Source organism: Triturus cristatus, chromosome 10 (assembly GCF_964204655.1).
Source record: "Triturus cristatus chromosome 10, aTriCri1.1, whole genome shotgun sequence".
Lineage (NCBI taxonomy): Eukaryota > Metazoa > Chordata > Amphibia > Caudata > Salamandridae > Triturus > Triturus cristatus.
Window position 1 is genome coordinate 35,277,987 of NC_140593.1, and position 20,989 is coordinate 35,298,975.

The window sequence follows — 20,989 nt, forward strand, 5'->3', positions numbered from 1 at the left end:
GTTCGAGGCAAAGATGCTCTAGTTCATTCATCTCCTAAATTCGCGTTCCCTGGTCGTGCATGTATTTCTCAATTGGTCGTGTATTATGGTGCAGGATACCATACCTTGCATGCGACATATACCTTAAGTTATAGTTCATTATTGATTTGACAATTTTTGGAAAAAGGGCAGGCGGGATGGGTACAAATTCCGTTAAACAAAAAGATTTTTAGGCAAATTGTGTCTGTATTATCTGTATGCTTTCGCTTAGGAGTAACAATCATTTATTCAAAAGAAAAACCTTCAACAACCTAGATGATTAGTCATGACACTGATTTCGTAATTCCTTTTTAAGAAGCCCTTTATTTAAAACAATGTCAGTATGGAAATACGGGCCTACAGCCGCCATAGACCGGCCACGGTGTGAGAGGCGTCGAGCAACATGAGCAACACTAGATTAACATAAAAATCGGTTCCCCCCTTTCCCCCACCATCATGTGTGAAAGCATCGCATACATATATATATATATATATGTCTTTTTAACACAAATGTCATGTGGCTGGAACGCCACAAGGAGTTATAGGCCACTCCTACATCAGCGCCATCTTGGGGCGGGGTCGGGCCAGTGCACAGTCTAAGTCTTTCCATGAATCAGCAGTTGAACCAGAATTCCTTTCGGTAGTTCGAGAACTTTCGTTAGCGTCAACTTTGCGTCAGCATGGCGTCACTGCAACCTTGTAGCAAAGCCACGGTTTGTTCTTAGGGCGGGGCAGCAGGCGGGTTCTTCCGCCGACGCTTTACTTTCTCACTGCACCAAGCGGAGGCAAGGCGGCTGCCGCCCGGGGGAAAAAGAGCAATGGCGGTGGTTTTGTCCTTACCGGAAGTCCGCAGGAGTCGAATGTCAAATGACTCCAACCAATTCTGCAAGGCTGAGGGGAGCGTTCTGTCAAGGGTGGGGCCCATGCCCTAGCAAACAAGCTTTCGAGTCCAGAATTGTCTCACGGTGGGCCAGGCCTGGAACCGGAGGGGTCGACCGCCGGAGTTCAAGGGCAGCAGTAGCAGCAGCTCTTCGGTACAGTCACCGGAGAGGAGCCAGCAGCAGTAACAGCGGCAGTTCGGATGGTACTGCCACCGGGGTGATTCCAGTAGCAGTGACGACAGCAGTTTGGATGGTATCACCACCGGGGTGGGTCCCCGATTACCTTGCTGCGGGGGCCCACTCCTCACGTCGGGTGCTAGCGGCAGTCCTGGTGAACCCGGTGCTTGGGTGGTTGCCTGGCGGCCGCGTGCAGGGGTGCCGGCTCAGCCGAACGGCGAATGAAGTGGCAGGGCGCAACTCAGCTGGCTGACGTGTGAAAGATGCGGTTGGGGTGCCCTCATCTGCTGGCGAGCCTCCACCTGGGGAGGTGGGGGAGGCCCGTCCGCGTCGCCTCCCCCCGCCAGGGCACCCTCCGTTATTGAAGGAAGAAGTGACTGGGAAGATCCGCACAGCGTGCCAGGGTGAAATTCAGCAGGCCGATGAAAAAGATGGCTGGGGCAGCTTAGCTGGCCGGCGAGTAAAAGACGGTTGGGGTGCCTGGCAAGCCTCCACCTGGGGAGGTGGGGGAGGTCCGTCCGCGGCGCCTCCCCCCGCCAGGGCATCAGCCCTTATTGACGAAAGAAGAAGAGAAAGCGGAAAGGCCCGCACAGCGTGGCGGGCTCCGCCTTGGTGTTGCCAGAACTTCGGCGCTTCGTATAGCCTCCGGCCTATTCGCACAATCGCTCGCCACTGATGTCAATGGATTTTTGCATGGCTTTTATAGCCCAAAGTCAACTAAGAGGGACCGCCCAAAACAGGCCAATGTTGCAATTTCGAGGAAGGAGAGGCGAGGACGGTGTCACGTGGACGTTAAGGCTTTGGGATGGAGGTTGCAGCAGACTATCATGTAAATAGTTGTTTTAAAACGTGTTTTATCCTGTTTATTTTGCCGGAATGTTGTTATACTTGTAATTTATTAAAAATGTTTGACCATACTATTTTGCTGGAGCGTTGTACGTATCAGCGATCTGGTTAGCGTATTCGGAAAAAATGGCGTTTGCTCGATTGCACGTGATCCTAATCAAGTGTGGTGACGTTGATGGTGGGTATCAACAAACTTCCGGTTGTGTCTATTGGGGTCCCTATTTTTGTTCAGTTCCAAAAGGACCGGGCTCTGGGATTTCCAGTGTCCGAACCCTCTACAGAATGCACATTGATTTCCATCTAAGTCTCTCCGTCCGTTGTAGGGTGTAGGTGTATGGTCTCTAGGGGGTAGTTTTCTAGGGGCGGTTGGTTGGTAATTCTCTTTTGGGGGTTCCCTTCCTATGGTCACCCCTTGTAACTGTGCTATCATCACCCTCTCCTTTAATTCCTTTTTCTTCTTCTCTGACGCCCTATCGTTCTCGTTCTTCTGGTTTTCGTAGTATTGGGCCATCTGGAGAATCGCTGCGGGTTTGGAGGCTGCCCAACTGCTCTCGCTGGTCTGTAGCTTCTGGGAAACTTCTTGAGACAGACCCTTTACATAATTCTGGACAAAGAGGTGGTGTCCGGTTGCGGTGGTCATGTCTTGGCCACTGTAATCGGAGAACACAGTCTCGAATCGGGAGAAGTATTCAGACACATCCTCCTGGGGTTTCTGGCGGCAAGCCGTCACTATCGACCAGTCTACCTTTCTTTCTGGGATTAGAGTCTTCAGCTTTTGTACAATCTTGTCTGGGAGCTCTAAGATGGCTTTCGGGGGTTTTTGTCCTGGTTCTCGCTGTTTATCTATGGTATCGAGTTGTACCCAGGTATATCCGAACGGCTCAGCGTGGTCAACTTTCCGGATTTGTTTCCACACATCAGCCGGCAGGCATAGCCCAAAGAACAAGTCGATATCTGCTAACGTCATTATCGTTGAGCCTAAGGCTGTACCCAATTCAGTGTAGAAGGCAGTCGGGTTCTTTCTCAAGTCGGGTAGAGTCTTTCTAAAGGTCAAAATATCTTGCCGGTCCCACGGCTGGTAGACCCAGTTATATACAACCCTTCCCTTCGCATCTTGGTGGTTGATGTCGTCGTGTGTTCCCTGACCCCGTGGGGGGACCCAGTAGGGGGCAGCTTCTTTAATGGGCATCATGGCATCGGCCCTTCCTCCCTGGGGCTTAGTTGCTATGGGGGTTTCCGTCTTGGTGATCTGTCCATGTTCTTTAAGGTGTCGGTAGACCTCGAGTGTACGAGTGAAGAGGTTCGTTACATCGCCCTCTCTTTCTTCCCCAATGTCTACCTTCCTATATAGGGCCGCTAGGCCTTCGGGACCTTTATCGTGGTACCTATCCTCATATGTATTCAGGGTGTGATAACAGAGTCGTACGACGAAGTGTCGTCTGCGGCTGTCGGCATACGATTTATACACGTCCGTTATATACTCCTCACTTTCTTTTCGCTCCACCAGCGTCCCTACTATCTTGTCAATTCCTGCTCGTTCAACTTTAGTTAACCGATTCATTCTGGTGGACTCTTTCTTTCCTATCTCATGGTCGTCTATCGTTGCAGTCGACGTTAGGTTCAGTACAAGAGGCTCAGCCGGCGCGGAGGCCGTGAGGGCCGAGGCCCCTGTACTGCTTTCGTTCGTGTTCGGGGGTTGTGGGTGTTGCACTACCGATTGGGAGGGTGCATACGGAGGGGGCATGTAAATGGTCGGGGGACCTAACAGTAATTCGTCATTCGTTTGCTGCTTGGAGGACAATACAGGGTAGAGCAAAGAAGGGGTCCTAACAGCGTACTGGCCTGAGGTTTCGGGCTCCTGTCTTAGTTTAGTTTCCCTTCTCTCCTTTATGTCTTCTTCTAACTTTTTAGCGGCTAGGTGAGCTGCCTTTCGTAATTCCTTTTCTGCTTTTACTTCTTCCCTCTTTTTCCGTTGCGTCGCTTCTTTGCGCCACATGCCAATACTGTCAAGCATAGTAGGCGTCGTCTTATTGCTATGCAGAGCTACTTCTAGCGCTTCTATCTTGCGGTCGTCGAAGGATCCCATCAGTGGCCACTGACTTTCGGGGTCCTTCTTGGTATATTTATGCCACAGCTTGCTATAAGCTACGGCGACTAGTCCATATTTAGTGAACATGTCCTTATTAGGGGTGCCTTCCAGTGGAGCCGGGTGGTTCACCTCTAATAAGCGGTCCGGGCAGAACCAACTACCAATCAGTGGGGAGAAGATAGGCATGACGGGTTTCAACGGGGACAAAAGTCAGCACTACCTATCTTTTCACTGCTTGCAAAGACTAGACAGAATATCTCTATTCTTCGTTATTTGTAAGCAGAGAATACCTCCAAAGAACCAATATCGAACAACTAGTGTTCGGACAATCAATCAATCAATCAATGGGGAGATAAAGATAGGCACGACGGGTTTCAACGGGGACAAAAGTCTGCGTTACCTACCCTTCACTATTTGCAAAGACTAGACAGAATATTCCTATTCTACGTTATTTGCAAACAGAGAATATCTCAAAAAGCACTATTCTTCAAAACAATCAATGTTCGGACAATCAATCAATGGGGAGATAAAGATAGGCACGACGGGTTTCAACGGGGACAAAAGTCTGCGTTACCTACCCTTCACCATCTGCAAAGGGAGAGAGAGAGAGAGTATTTCTACTCCTCCCCGTTTGTAGACAGCGAATATCTCAAAGAGAACAATCAATGAGCACAATCAATGAGCAATACTAGTATTCAAACAATCAATCAATTATTTCGCACTTTTGTCGTATTTCACGACCTTACCCGGACCGCGTGGACAGTTTCTCGTCTTCCGCCTCCAGCGCCCGATCGTCCTCTATTCTCCGTATTTGCCGCGGCACTCCTGATGGTTCCCAGTCAGGACCGTAGATCACTCGAGAGAGGTCTGCTCGGAACCAGTGAAGTTCGGATGATCGGCTGCCAGACGAGGGTCTATTGGGCAGGAGCTCTCCCGATCGTTGCAGTCGTTCACTCTGTCGTCGGGACCTCTCCCACTGGATCCACGTGTCGCTGATGGGCCCCACGTTTGGGACGCCAATTGTTAAATGGTAGCGGCAGTTTCAGTCGATAACCTTTCAAGTATTTGCCCGGCGGTAATCGCCTCTTATACCACTCGATAATTTACCAATGAAAGAGGCAGGCGCCGGAGACTGGAAGGCAGGAAACAAAGTTTTATTCCGTCGGAGCAGAACACATCAGATCAGACAGCAAGGTATCGTCACGAGGTGCTCTAACTGCATCTCTGAGACCTGGTCTCTTATACACTGGTTTATTGCTTTATTACACATAGTATATTCTTGAGATTCCCTTGATGTGCGGGGAAATATCCCCTGAAGCCCCGGCTCAGATCCGATCCCACACATGGTTACAGTAGAGGTTCCCACCCTACCCGCAGTGGGAGATGGCTATCGCGCAGCAGGGAATTCCGCTAATTCCCGGGGGTGTGTGCAACCGGCCGGGTCTCAGGGGGTAGGGGCTTTGATTCTACTGTAATCCCTTTGATGTGGGGTGTTTCCCTTACAGTAGGGGCAATAAACTGCATCCGCAGGGCTAGGCGATGGCCTGGGACCAGTTCAGACAATGGGGCGCAGAGGAAGGGGGTTATCAAAGGAGAGGCATGACCATGTATGGGTTGTCGGTCGGAAGTGGTTCCGTAGCAGGGTCGCGCAGAAGGAGAGGGTTTATGGCCTGTATGAGAGAGCGGGGGTGGCCAGCGCGCGGGGGATGCTTGCAGCGCCAGGGGAAAGCGCTGGCGGTCGAGAGTGAGCGGGGAGAGAGTGGGGTGCCTAAAATGGCGGCCGTGCGTTCGCTTGTGCGTGGTGCTGGGGAGGGGCAAGATGGCGCAGATAATGTTCAGTTTGCGAGCTAAATTTCCACAGTGCCACTCCAGGTCCTGCGTCGACGATGGCGCCGAGCCGTAGCTTGATTGTTGGTCATCATCTTCCTCATAGTATAGGTCCTCTTCTTCTTCGGAAGTTTGACAGTTCTTCGGTGTCGAACTCTTCCTGTTCCTCGACGTCTACGATGACCGACGGTGGTTTTGTGGGAATCGTGAATTTTTTCATTTTTTCGTCGAATTCCTTTTTCCTTTGTAGGATGCTCTCCATTTCTGCCTCGAGCCTCCTCTTCTTCTTTTCCAGCTCTGAGGCCTGTTCGGTGTCGAGCGCGGGTCTTTTCGCCGGAGTTGACGTTGACGCAACCTTCTCTTTCAAAGTCGAGCGCCCCAGTTCTTGGCCTTGCTTCGACGACCTTGACTTTTCGCCGGTCTTCGCCACCTGGGAGTCCTTTTCGAAGGATCCGCCGGGCCTTTCGTCCTTGGATGCAGCTGCGGTCGTCGAAATTTTTGGCGCCTGCGCTCCTTTCGAGGACTTTGACTCTGTTTTTCGAGAGTTTGACTCAGGCTTTCGGGGCCCTGTCGAGGGTTTAGTGTTCGACATCTCTCCTACCTTATCAGACGTTTTCTTATCGGTCTCTGCGACCGTGAAGTCATTTGGTCCCTCGCCGACGTTGTCTTCATCGTCGGTGGAGAGGCCCAGTTCGTACAGCGACGGGGCCTGTCCCTTGCCCTGCATGTTGTAATTGGCTCTCCTCTGTCTCTCTCTAACCCGGAGTGTCTTCGGTGTGAAGGCGGAACAGGCGTTGGAGTCTTTGCTCTCGTGGTCAACTGGCAGGCAAAGATTGCAGAACGGGTGTTGGTCCTTCTGCGCGTATTTATGGTGGCAGTTACGGCAGAATTTAAAGAGTGTCTTGTCCATTCCTGCGCTCAGTGTCCCTGAGTGTGCATTCTCCGTTGAACGTCGAAGATCTCGAGGTTCTCCTCCTTCTTCTTCATCGTCCCGGCTTGTTGATCTTCCTTTCTGTAGTCTTCCTCAACTTTTTCTTCGATGAAACTCGTGCTTTTTCTTCTTTTCTTCCCAAAAACTCTGGAGCTTCACGGTGACTATCCAGACCCAACGGCGAAAAAAAGAATCTGAAGATGGCGCCTCGAGGTGGGAACTTCCGCAGGAAGCGTGCCGACGTCACGAGAGGTACACCAAATGGTGGGACGTTGACGCCCACCTGGGCAACAAAAAAGAAAAAAAAGAGAAGAAAGACTACGATTCCGGACCCAACCACCAGACCGTGGAATAATGCACAGCAGAGTGAATCCAGAAAGATTCACGCAGCAAAACCACTAGTTTTGTCCAACCCCTCATACAGTGTCTCGTTAGCAGGAAGTAACTCACTGACTAAAGGCATTATTAGTGAGAGATCCAAGATTTCTCCTGTTCCCCAAATCATGTCCAACAGTCTCCAGCCTTCTTGCGAGTATTTCCACCTCGGAGGCTACAGAGCGTTTCTCGGAGATAGCCGACCTCATGAGTGGAAACCAATACTGTCCCTTTACGTTACTTTACACTTTACATGAAAGCATGGTTTATCATACTGCCTTCACCTCATCTCCTGATAAAGAGCGGTTGGGTTTGAATCCAGGGGGACTGATCTCCTTACATTGTTTGTCTCCATCATTCACCTCCTGGTTGGTTTGAGTTGGTCAATGCTAAAAGAGCATCATTTTGAATCTTTGCTCCTTAAATAGCTCCCAGGTGTCACTGCTCAGGTAGGAGACCCGCCAACGCCCTTTAGTGAATTCTTGAATTTGGTCAGTCAGTCAGTCAGTCATAAAGTCTTTATTCGGTTTAAGTGCAAACCATAAAAGCATACTACAATAAATACATGTTAAAAACAAAAATTTCATTTTTAGGGAATTACCAAGCTTAAAAAGAAACACAATTACACCAATTGTTTTAACAAGGTGACGTGTCCAATTAAAAACATTAAAAAGGGTACAGTTCATTTCTTCAAGGTACGAATTACCACAGTTAAAAAACTTGCAATATTGAAAGTTTCCCAAACATTGTTTAAAAGCTGTAGGTACAAGAAAGCAGGATCTCACTTGAACAAAGCCTTTATCTCTTAATATTGGGATTAAAAAACGTTTCCTAATGTCAATAAAGTGCTCACAGAAGAAAAAAAGGTGTATTATATCCTGGGGGGAAAAGTTATCACAGGAACAAGGGCCAGGGTCCAGCGCCCTTTTCCAGTCTTTCTTAGCTCCAATCAATAGGTGTAGTTGATTCAATCTAAATCTGGTTAAAAGAAAACGGTGATTTGCATTTGTTACATATCCAAGATAAGGTTCCATAAAAGGTGTTGTTTTGCAGAGCTGATGGGTCCTAACGGAACCCTTAACCAGCTCCTTCTCTTCCCTTGCCGAGGTAGATATGTACGTATGAGTTTCTTTACACCAATTAATGTCACCTTTTACCAGGGTCTCGGGAAAAAGAAACAGCTCTGGTCTACCAAGCTTTTTGGCCAGGTTCCGAATATATTTCAACCAGGGTATGTGCAAACCATGATCAAGCAAAAGACAGTCTCTCAAAATAGTGTGATTCAGGTGTAAATCCGGGTTAAGCCAAATGCTGATCCATTTAAGCATCGGGGCCAGAGCAATACTGTCTTCAAGAAAACCGATACCAAGTTCCTTATGGACAATATAGTTGGCGGTTGAGATCGGGACTGAGAGGAGGTTTTTTAAAAATCTATCCTCAACAGTCTGAATGCTTTTGGCGTTGTTAATGCCCCAGACCTCAGCTCCGTACAAGGCTATGGAGAGACACTTAGCTTTGTACACCTGGATAAGGACCTTCATTGGTCTAGCACCCAGTTTTCTGGCAAAGCCCAGAACACCCACTGTTGCTCTTGAAAACACAATCTTTTTAGCCATTATTTGGGTTACCCCGGAATCTCGATCATCAAAAAGAACACCCAAATAAGGAAAAGAAGAGACCCTGGATAATTGATGACCCCCACATAAAAAGGTTTTAGATTTAGCGGATTTAGGGCCAATGACCATGACATGTGATTTGACAAAGTTAACAGATAAGTCCAGAGCCTTCATAAAATCGGCAAATGAATTTAACAATAGCTGGAGGCCCACTCCCGTTCTAGCGATTAGGGCGGCATCGTCAGCATATAAAAGGGCAGGGACTGAATATTTCCCTGCACGGGGGATATCTTTACATGAGGCGATAAGGGTATTGTCTAAATCATTTATATACAGTGTAAAAAGGAGAGGTGCCAAAATGCACCCCTGCCTAACCCCATAAGATATGGGTATATCTTTTGTGCAATTACCCTTTTGATCATAGCGAACTGTAGCTATTAACTCTCTATGTAGGTCCGCTAAAAAGTGGACGATGTCTTTGTCTACACCAAGTGCAAGGAGCATGGGCCATAGTTTTGATCTATTTACACGGTCAAAGGCCGAAGACAAGTCCATGAAGGCGACCAGCAAGGTTCCTTTCTTGGCCACCGTGTATTTACCAATTAAGAGTTGTAAATTTAAACATTGGTCTATGGTACCCATCCCTTTCCTAAATCCATACTGGACCATAGAGAGTTTTCCAGATTCCTCTAGCCAACCGTTTAGTTGGGCGAGGACTACCCTCCCCAAAACTTTCACTGAGGAGTCTATGAGGGAAATTGGTCGATAACAGCTCGGGTCGCCTCTATCCCCCTTTTTAAAAATAGGAACGATGACCGATTTCGCCCACGTTGATGGGAGGCCCTGTTGACAAGCATTTGTAAAAACATTAAAAAGGATTTTGGACCAGAGTTTTATATCTGATTTAAAAAGATCAGCCGGGACTCCATCAGGTCCCGGCGCCTTATTACTTGTCATTTGCAAAATAGCATTAGTCACCTCTAATTCTGTAAAGGTCAAAGTATAACTGTCAGAGTTAAATAAGGGCCCGCCCTCGAACCATCTCCATCATACACCTGTTTAAAATGAGTATGCCAATCGTCCTCTTGGATACCGCATTCAAGCTCGGTATTGCTTTTACCGTTAAAAAAAGGCTTGTTTACAATAGACCAAAATTTCGCACTATTTTTGATGACATCAATGGACAGGAGTTCATTCCATGCCTCATCCCTAATTTCATTTTTACGTTTTTTCTGAGCCATTTTATAGGCCTTCCTACAAATGGCAATTTCTGCTCTGTCAGGTGGAACCGCTTTAAGAGCTGACATAAGCTTCCGTTGGGAAGATGAGCAGCTGTGATCAAACCATTTCTCCCCAATTTTGGGTTTGTCCTTGCATACTTTTTTGAGATCACTATTTACCTGACAGCAAATTTTATCATAGGCTGTCAGAACTGCATCACTACAGATCCCGTCTTGTGAACACAAAAGTATTTCTTCCCCAACCGTGTCCCACAAGTTTTTAGTAAAATCATCTGGGACCAGCTGACACCATTTCAGGCGTCGAGTTTGATCAGTTGGCCTTATGTCCAGTATACTGACAGTAGAATTATCAGATTTTCTTTTTTTGAGATCATCAGTGAGAATTAACTGGACGGGATTGTGGTCACTATGAACAGACCATTTAACCGTATATTGACTTACATTTCCTGCTAAGTTAGGTGTAACAAAGATGTAGTCAATAGTGGATCCTGTGCCACTTCCTTTATAGGTCGGGATGTCATTAATGTCATTGACGGGATAGACCAAATGATTCCCAACAAGAAGCTCATCTAAAAACATCCCCTGTGGTGTGTGTTCAAAGTGTAGATTACCTTGATCATGTGGACCCAAACTGTCCCATATAAAACAATTTTTAAAACAGGGATGAACATTAAAATCACCGAGCACAACAACCGAATAAGGATTTTTACAAGATTCATTATACATTTGTAAAAAATCAAATAGACTGAGTTAATGTTCATTTGGCATATTCTGAATAAATGAATTATAAAAATTTACAATGAGCCAGATCCCATTTGAGTTGGAGTGGATTTCTACTGCTAAACAGTGAGGCGAGCCTGTCTCCACTTTACTGTATTTACCATCAATGGTCAATGCGATAAGGGTTAAAAGTCCGCCTTTAGCCCTCCCCCTACTGGAGGCCACCGCTGGTGACCAAAAAGCAGAAAACCCATCCAGCAAAAAGGTATTTTCAGTGTCCCAAGTTTCTTGTAGGCCAATAATTTCGTGGCCTAATGGACTGTCCCTCCAAATAGGGTCATGAGTTTTGTTGTTTAGGCCGGCTATATTCCAGCTAAGGACACTTGTGCCTAGAGGCATTCGCGGGGCGCTGACAGTATCGTCCACTCTTTCATCAATGACAGTCCCCAATACAGACGTAACATTTTGGTTGCCCTCTCTACCTGTGACTGGCACAGAACCACTGGGAACCGTGTCCTCTCCCTCTATAGAGGATAAACTTTCCATAATAGGTCTTGAGGTAGCCCCAACAGAGTGCAGTCAATCATTGGAATCTAAGTTACTCAGAGCCTGAAAACGATTTGAGATGACAAAACCTTGAGGAAACTGGCTTTCAGGGTGACTTGCTCTGACCTCCCATGGAACACTGCGGGGTAAATGTATCTGTTGTTTATAAAAGTAACCCAATGAATGAAGGGTAATACCCTCGCCAGTGTGGGGGAGCAGAGTAGCTTTTGATAAGATATTATGCACTATGTGGGGATTTCTAAAGTTTATTACTACACAATCCCCCTTTATAGTCTTGCGCGGGCTCCCAACCCAGGAGACTCTTCTCGTGGTTAAAATCAGATGGGATAAATGTGCTGGAAAACCATAATTCTTATTTAGCCACGAGACTGATTTATTTTTAAGGGATTCATGGGTTTCAGAGAAAGAGTTCTGGGCGACGTCCTTCAAGGGGGGAACATTTGTTAACACTACAACAAATGGGGCACAGTCAGGGGGGAGATCTGGTTTTGCTCCTCCTGAATAAGTACTTGCCGTTGCGTTATTACTACTTAAGCAACTTCCAGGAGGTGAAGTGTTATTCTCATTTGCTGTGGATTCGACAACCAATGGAGCTATACTATTTAGGGTATCCTTTGAGGGCCTAGTGGTATCAGCAGAGACAGGTAGACCCTCTGCTGCTCTAGTCATGTTCCCAGAGGAATTAATCTTACGTGCCAAAAGATTACGTAGGCCTTCAATCTCAACAGATAGTTAGCCAATCTTGGTAACTAAGGGTTCAACAATTTTCAAAATTTTGGACTCTAAAAGACTTACCAAGGAATCAAGTTGATGAGAATCTAACTTGGCCGTAGGGTTGTTAGAGGTGGCTGGTTCCTTGGTAACCTGAGTTATTGGAGCAGGACCCGTCTTTTTATGAGTACTTCGTAGGCAACCCTGTTTCAGATGAGTCCGTTTGCGGGATCTTAGCACTCTCTGGGTTGGCCGGTCCGGAGAGTCTTCTCCGGTCTCATTAACATCAGTTACTAAATCTCTATTAACTTCAAGTGATTCTTGTTCACTAGGAAAATGATCATCCAGGGTTAATAAATCATTATTCTCATTTAAACAATTCGTGGCATGAGATGGAGAAGAGGATAAAGTGACTGTGTTATTTGACAAAGGGCTAGTAGTCGTTAAGTTTGATCCCTGGCCTAAAGATTTGCGCCTATCACTGTTGATTTTGGTGACAACTTTAACTAAGTAGTTATCTAACGTTGCCGTAGTCATGGATTTGCTACCTGCTACAGCTTTAGCCATGTTTGACATACCCCTGGGAAAACCTAAAACTTAGATTAAACTTAATTAAACTTTCCCACAATGTGGCAACACCAACACATACAATGATGCCTGATAGCCAAATATGAACCAAATATAAACAAGCTAAAACCAATGCTACAGAACCGATATACCGTAAATAGGGCAGATTACCCCCACCGTGTAATTAATAATATAGTCTTGTAGAGTCTTACACGTTAGTGAGGTGGCCCGTCCCGGCCTCAATCGGTCCTCTGAGGGCCACAGAGGGCCCGCCCTTTGTCCGGGCTTCGTCCGGCGCCCGCCCGCGCGCGTCCCGCGACGCGGAAGGAGCGGCGTTCTTTTAAGCGCTTCCGGGCGCTTGGATTGCGTGTGTGGGGCGCTAGGGCGCCTGGGAAATGTAGTTCTGCCCACGCCGGGGCGATGCGATGGCGGCAACGCAGGCCGAGGGACCGCCGTAGAGCACCAGCAACACCTAGCAGGACTCAGGTGGGTGAGGACTCCTTTCCCCCTCGCGTTTTCCAACTTTCCCGCTGCACCAGAGGAGCGGCGTTCTTTTTTTAGTGCTTCCGGGCGCTTGGATTGCGTGTGTGGGGCGCTAAGGCGCCTGGGAAATGTAGCTCTGCCCACGCCGGGGCGATGCGATGGCGGCAACGCAGGCCAAGGGACCGCCGTAGAGCGCCAGCAGCACCTAGCAGGACTCAGGTGGGTGAGGACTCCTTTCCCCCTCGCGTTTTCCAACTTTGTCATTAAACTTGTCAATAAACGATCTGACCGGTGAAGCGCCAGATCAAAAGAGGGGAGTGAAGAACTTTACTCTAATGATAAGCAACCCAAGGACCTCACTCGGGCACTGTCCCCTCACTCTGGCTGCAGCCCTCATCGAACAGGTGGAGAAGACTTACTGTTAGGGTGTCTGAGAGGGTGGAGACGAGCGCTCACTGGAGACACAAGACGGGGCTCACTAGAGACACACCACAGGGGCTCACCTGCGACACAAGACGGGTCCTCGCTGGAGACACACCACAGGGGGACTCACTGGAGACACAAGACGGGGCTCACTGAGACACACCACAGGGGCTCACCTGCAAGACACCACAGGGGGGCTCACTGGAGACACACCACAGGGGGGCTCACTGGAGACACACCACAGGGGGGCTCACTGGAGACACACCACAGGGCGGATCACTGGAGACACACCACAGGGGGGCTCACTGGAGACACACCACAGGGGGGCTCACTGGAGACACACCACAGGGGGGCTCACTGGAGACACACCACAGGGGGGCTCACTGGAGACACACCACAGGGGGGCTCACTGGAGACACACCACAGGGGGCTCACTGGAGACACACCACAGGGGGGCTCACTGGAGACACACCACAGGGGGGCTCACTGGAGACACACCACAGGGGGGCTCACTGGAGACACACCACAGGGGGTCTCACTGGAGACATACCACAGGGGCTCACTGGAGACACACCACAGGGGCTCACTGGAGACACACCACAGGGGCTCACTGGAGACACACCACAGGGGCTCACTGGAGACACAATACAGGGGGGCTCACTGGAGACGCAATACAGGGGGGCTCACTGGAGACACACCACAGGGGGGCTCACTGGAGACACACCACAGGGGGGCTCACTGGAGACACACCACAGGGGGGCTCACTGGAGACACACCACAGGGGGGCTCACTGGAGACACACCACAGGGGGGCTCACTGGAGACACAATACAGGGGGGCTCACTGGAGACACAATACAGGGGGGCTCACTGGAGACGCACCACAGGGGGGCTCACTGGAGACGCACCACAGGGGGGCTCACTGGAGACACAATACAGGGGGGCTCACTGGAGACACAATACAGGGGGGCTCACTGGAGACAATACAGGGGGGCTCACTGGAGACGCACCACAGGGGGACTCACTGGAGACGCACCACAGGGGGGCTCACTGGAGACAATACAGGGGGGCTCACTGGAGACGCACCACAGGGGGGCTCACTGGAGATGCACCACAGGGGGGCTCACTGGAGACGCACCACAGGGGGGCTCACTGGAGACGCACCACAGGGGGGCTCACTGGAGACACACCACGGGGGGCTCACTGGAGACGCACCACAGGGGGGCTCACTGGAGACGCACCACAGGGGGGCTCACTGGAGACGCACCACAGGGGGGCTCACTGGAGACACACCACAGGGGGGCTCACTGGAGACACACCACAGGGGGGCTCACTGGAGACATACCACAGGGGGGCTCACTGGAGACACACCACAGGGGGGCTCACTGGAGACACACCACAGGGGGGCTCACTGGAGACAATACAGGGGGGCTCACTGGAGACACAATACAGGGGGGCTCACTGGAGACAATACAGGGGGGCTCACTGGAGACACAAGACAGGGGCTCACTGGTGACAAAAGACAGGGGCTCACTGGTGACAAAATACAGGGGCTCACTGGTGACACAAGACCGGGCTTACTGATGGCACGAGGGGAAGCTCACTGGTGACATGACTGGGGCTCACTGGTGACACAAGACGGGGGCTCACTGGTGACACAAGACGGAGGCTCACTGGTGACACAAGACGGGGGCTCACTGGTGAGAAGATAGGGACAGGGGCTCACTGGTGACAAGACAGGGACAGGGGCTCACTGGTGACAAGACAGGGGCTCACTGGTGACACAAGACAGGTGCTCACTGGTGACAAGACAGGGGCTCACTGGTGACAAGACAGGGGCTCACTGGTGACAAGACAGGGGCTCACTGGTGACAAGACAGGGGCTCACTGGTGACAAGTCAGGGGCTCACTGGTGACACAAGTCAGGGGCTCACTGGTGACACAAGTCAGGGGCTCACTGGTGGCACAAGTCAGGGGCTCACTGGTGGCACAAGTCAGGGGCTCACTGGTGACACAAGACAGGGGCTCACTGGTGACACAAGACAGGGGCTCACTGGTGACACAAGACAGGGGCTCACTGGTGACACAAGACAGGGGCTCACTGGTGACACAAGACAGGGGCTCACTGGTGACAAGACAGGGGCTCACTGGTGACAAGACAGGGGCTCACTCGAGACATAAGAATTTGTGGGTGAACAGACCTAAGATTGCTTCAGGGTCTATGGAATCACATTTGGTTTCATGGTTTGGTCCTGCAGGCTGGTCATGGGAACAAGCAGCAAACATTATCTTCTCCTTTACTCGTTCCTTTGTAAGAAACAGTTGGGTTGTGGGGTGTCAGTCAGACTCATCCATTTAGATACATGGCTGCATGCAGCCACAGAACATCAACACCTGACAAACCTAGATATTTACAAACTACAAAGATGAGCTACCCCAGATGTCATGTGCACCATGAAAATACAACTAGAAGGCTGGGCAGGAATGGGTCGGACATAGGAAAGACCCATAATATTCATCTTATTTTCACAGTGACGGGAAACCATGCAGCCATCTCAGCTTTGCTACAGTCTTTATCGACTGTGCATTTTCCGGTCTGTGGCCTCCAACCTCAACAACTTCACACTAACCTGGAAGAGTCACTAGCACTTTGGTGCATCCTTCGTAGACCTCAATTGTCCACCACCACAGTCCAAAAGCCACGGCGATGCCGCTATCCGACCCGTCTCACTGCAAACAAGGGAAAGTCAGAGTGTTAGTGCAATGATCTAAAGTAGGACCAGACTCGCTGGTGGGACAAGACTCACTGCCAGCACTGCCTATAGCTCAACGGAGAGGGGGGCTTTATGACGGAAGACATTATCAGGTGTACATCCAGAAGACACAGAATGGGAAAGATTTGAAGGAGTAGTGAGGGCTGTCAACAAACACAGACAACCCTTGGAGAGCTATTACATACATATCGCTATCGCATACCAGGGGACAGTTGTGCAAAGATGATAAAAGCAACATAGGCTTTAGCGGAATACGCAGAGCATTGGTTTAAACCTGGGTTTAAAGGTGAGTCAGCTAAACAGAGTTACCCAAGCCTATGACAAGAACATACAGAACTATAGATGGGTAACAGTGAGTTACGGGGATGCTGGACACACTTGCCTCATGGGCTGCAAGCATTGCTGTAGTGTATGACCCAAGAGATTCTGAAGACAGCTAAGCATGCCTGAGCATTGTTCAAAGGATAACATGGGCCTTACCACAGAGATCTATAAAATGTTGATGCACTGTCTGAGACTAAAAACATCAAGGTTCTTCATGCAAATAAAAGGCCCACCACCGGCACTAAATGGACACTACGTTTGTAATTAACTTCCAATCTTGTGCTGCCAAATGGAGTAAAAACTGTAAATTCATTGATCAGCAGCAGGTGTTCATTAATACTTGAAGTTGTGGAGAACCAGCAGTGAATGGCAGGACCAAACATGGATACTGTGACAGGACCTTGAAACAAAAAACTCGCGCTGGGTGACTCAACCTCTGGAAATCAAGACTGACTATCTGCAAAGATCTAGAAAGACTCAGAATTCAAGAAGTCGTGGCCAAGAATCACTCACTGCCACTGAAAGAAATATCAGTGTATCTGAAGTATAAAGATTACCATCCTTCAAAACTTTCTGAAAATTGTCCTGCGAAATGTAGGCGGGCGGCCGTTTGTGGCGGAGCGTCTTGATCCGAGGGGGCCAACGAAGGCCAAGACGCACATCTTGGGACAGAGAGAAGGACCCTACCGTGAACGGACACATGGGCTGGGTTTTGAGGCCAATACACAAAATGATCAATGAAGTCGACATCGCAACATACCAAATGATTCCTCGCTCCATGGGAGTGCGGAGAAGGTTGGTCCATGATCCATAGAAACCCCCTGGTGGCAAGTGCAACACTGAGACAAGAAAGGGCTGCAGAGAGAAGACCTTAGCCTGTAGGACTGAAAGCTTGTCAAATTATGCAGTGAATTCAGAGATTATAGGAAAGGAGAAACTATGGCTATACAACCTGCTTTTAAATTGGGACATTTATAACGTTTAGTAATGTATCCTAACAGTGGTTCATAGTGTATGCAAAATAATCATCATACAAACATATTATAAATCACATACATTTAAATCACACAGTGCTCAACAACTAAAAAATTGTGAAAAGTAAATAATAAAGAATATGGCCCTTATACAAGACACAATTTTAATTATAGAAATATACAAAACATTCTTTATAAAAATATAATATCGTGAGGCTCAGACATATAGGCTGGTACATATAACAATTCTTTAAACATACAAAACGCTGGGGGTCGCGTAACTAGTTAGCCTGGAGGAGTGTTGTTTGTTATCGGAATTATAACGTTTAGGCCATCCCATATACAGGACTTTGTCTTAAAGATAGTAAGACAGCGAGGCGCCTGCAAGACAACGGGTCAGCACGCTGGCCTGGGACAGATTCCGCTGTTGTTGGAAGGTCTTACAAAAGACCAAGAGAAGCAGCTCAGAGTTATTTGAGGAAGCAAATGTTAGTAGCCAAACCTGATCGAAGCTCAGGGGTGAGACACACATATGGTTGTCAGGCTCACCTTAAAAGGTTGATCTTGTCTCAGTTCTGCCAAAGCACTGGCACTTAAGTTTAGTTTCAAATTGAACTGTGAGAATCTATACACATTTGCCTTTCAATTTCTTTAACATACTTGCAATATGTACAGCAGTCCCCCTCTTATCCCAACCACCACTTATTCCAACTACCACACAGCAGGTGCAAAAAGACTACATGAAAACATGTTAGTCACCCCGAAAACAACATACACATGCTTAACCCCTTTGTTGTGCCCATCGGCCAACAGCCATCGCGAGCACTACCTTGGTAGTGCTACGCACGTCCGTTGGCCGATGCGGACCCGCCCACTCAATAGAACGCCCGCACCGCGGCGGAATTACCGCCGCAGTAAATGGGTTATAACCAACTGTAGGAACAAGTTACTTACCTTTAGTAACGATCTATCTGTAAGAGACATACATTAGTTATAGATTCCTTACCTTAGAATTACCCTCAGGCGTCAGACTGGATCTGGAGAAAACATTTTCGGCAGTACCCCTGCGCATCGGTAGGTGGCGTCGGTCGACTCCGCGCTCATCGTCGTGGTCGCCGGAATGACGTCACAGTATTTACTTAGACGCCGCTCTCGCTCGCTGATTTCAGTTCTTTACACGACATTCCACACCAGAAGCACAGAGCCATGCAAGACACTGACCACTGGAGCACAAAACTAGGGCCCTGAAAGGGAGTCCCTTACTCTAGAAGTCAGTTCGCAGAACGGGGAGGATGGATGGGGCGGTAAGGAATCTTAACTAATATATGTCTCTTACAGATATATAATTACTGAAGTTAATTAACTTGTTCATCTGAAAGAGTACTAGTTATAGATTCACTACCTTAGAATAGATACCCCAGCAATACCAACCCCAGAGGAGGTTCTGCGAACCAGGTTCACACCAGAAAGTCCTGGAGAACTGAATGGCCGAAGAAACAGTCTCTCCGGAATTGGCTGTCCAGGCAGTAGAGTTTTGTAAATGTATGCAGGGATGCCCATGTGGCTACCTGACAGATGTCACCAAGGGGGACTCCACGTCCCAAAGCAGTAGTGGCTGCCGTCGCCCTGGTAGAATGGGCGCGCAGTCCTACTGGAGGTTCCTTCTTTGCCAAGGAATGACAAATTTTGATGCAAAGAACGACCCACCAAGAGAAGGTCTGTTGTTGCATGGCCTGACCTTTCTTGGAGCCCACATAGCCAACAAAGAGCTGGTCATCCACCCAGAACGGTTTTGTGCGATCCAGATAGAAAGATAGCGCATGTTTTGGATCCAGACAGTGAAGTCTCTCTTCCTCCTTTGAAGGATGTGGGGGCGGGAAGAAGGTGGGCAAAGTGATGGTCTGTCCAATGTGGAAAGAGGTAACCACTTTGGGCAGAAAAGAAGGTTGAGTTTGAATGACAACCTTATCCGGGGGAACAGCAAGGAAAGGAGGCTTAGAAGACAGAGCCTGAAGCTCACTCACCCTGCGAGCAGAGGTGATGGCAACCAGTAAAACAGTTTTTAAGGTCTAGAGTTTGAGAGGACAATTATGTAGTGGCTTGACAGGAGCACTCATGAGGTAAGACCAGATTCAAGTCCCACTGGGTTATTACGATAGGAATAAGAGGAAAGAGGTGAGTAATGCCCTTAAGAAATCTAATTAGAATAGGGGACTTTAAAAGAGAAGGCTGATCAGGAAGCCAAAGAAAATCTGAAATGGCCGATAGATAGCCCTTAAAGGGTGTCCAGAGCAGAGCCCTGCTGAGCAAAGGAAAGGAGGAACAAAAGAACCACAGAGAGAGGAGCGGAGAGGAGATCCACAGCCTTTGCTGTGCACCATGCCACAAATTTGTTCTCTCTGCAGGTGTATACCGTTTTAGTGGAGAGACGCTTGGCTGCCAAGATAACAATACTGACTTCGGGAGGAAGGTCGAAGGTTGCCAACTATTGCCGCTCAATCTCTACGGAAGAAGGGGAAGGCTGCACAGGTTCGGGTGGAGGACCGGCCCCTGTTGCTGCGACAAAAGATCCTCCCGAAGAGGCAGTCTGATCGGAGGATCGATGGCCATGTGTGACAGCTCGGGATACCAGGCTCTTCGTGCCCAATCCAGAGCCACAAGAATGACTTGAGCCCGGTTGCGCTTGATCTTCAGCACTCGGGCAGAAGTGGTATAGGCCAAAATGCGTACAGAAGACCGCAACTCCACTTGTGACAAAAGCATGAACCGAGCGAGTGCCGCCTTGGAAATTCCAAAGCGCAGAATTGCTCACATTGCGTGTTCTCTTCGTTGACGAATAGATCTGACCAAGGCTCTCCCCACTGCTGAAAGAGACCTTGCACCACCTCAGAGAGAAAACGTCATTGGTGATCAATCATGCACCTGCAGCTGAGCTCGTCTGCCCAGGCGTTCAGTGAACCTGTCAGGTGTTGAGCCACTAAAAGTATGCCCTGATGTTCCAGTAATGTCCAAAGGCGGAGAGTCTCTTGACATATGGTCGACAACCCCACCCTGCCCAGTTTGTTGCAGTACCACATGGCGGTGGTGTTGTCCGTGAACACCTGCACTACTCTTCCCCGGACAGAGGGAAGGAATGCCTTCAGTGCACGATGAATCGGCCGAAGCTCCAGAAAGTTGATGTGGAGCTTTGACTCCGCTGGAGACCAGAGGCCTCTGATCTCCGCTTCTCCCAAGTGGCCGCCCCACCCCAGAAGGGATGCATTTGTCACCACTGAACTCTGGTTGGGGAGGGAGAGGGATTTGCCATTGGCCCAATCCTGGTTCGTAAGTCAACACTGCAATTGGTGTGCAGTGCCCTCTGAGATCTGGACACAATTGGAAAGATTCCCTTGATGCTGTACCCACTGGAACTTCAGGTCTCACTGCAGAGCCCGCATATGCCACCTG

At 49.0% G+C, this 20,989-nt stretch overlaps 1 long non-coding RNA gene across 2 annotated transcripts in view; it reads right to left on the reverse strand.

Annotated features, from left to right (window-relative positions):
- Nucleotides 1-17,713, reverse strand: part of LOC146788761 (uncharacterized) — a 147,388-nt gene extending 129,675 nt beyond the window's left edge. Inside the window, exons 1-2 of one of the 2 annotated variants that reach the window (XR_014969977.1) lie at nucleotides 17,329-17,713; nucleotides 16,101-16,200 (exon numbers count right to left, since the gene is read on the reverse strand). This is a non-coding gene — a long non-coding RNA (uncharacterized LOC146788761). Of the gene's footprint in view, nucleotides 1-16,100; nucleotides 16,728-17,328 lie in introns of those variants that run through there. The other variant, XR_014969976.1, reaches the window with a different exon arrangement.
- Nucleotides 17,714-20,989: the final 3,276 nt, after the last annotated feature.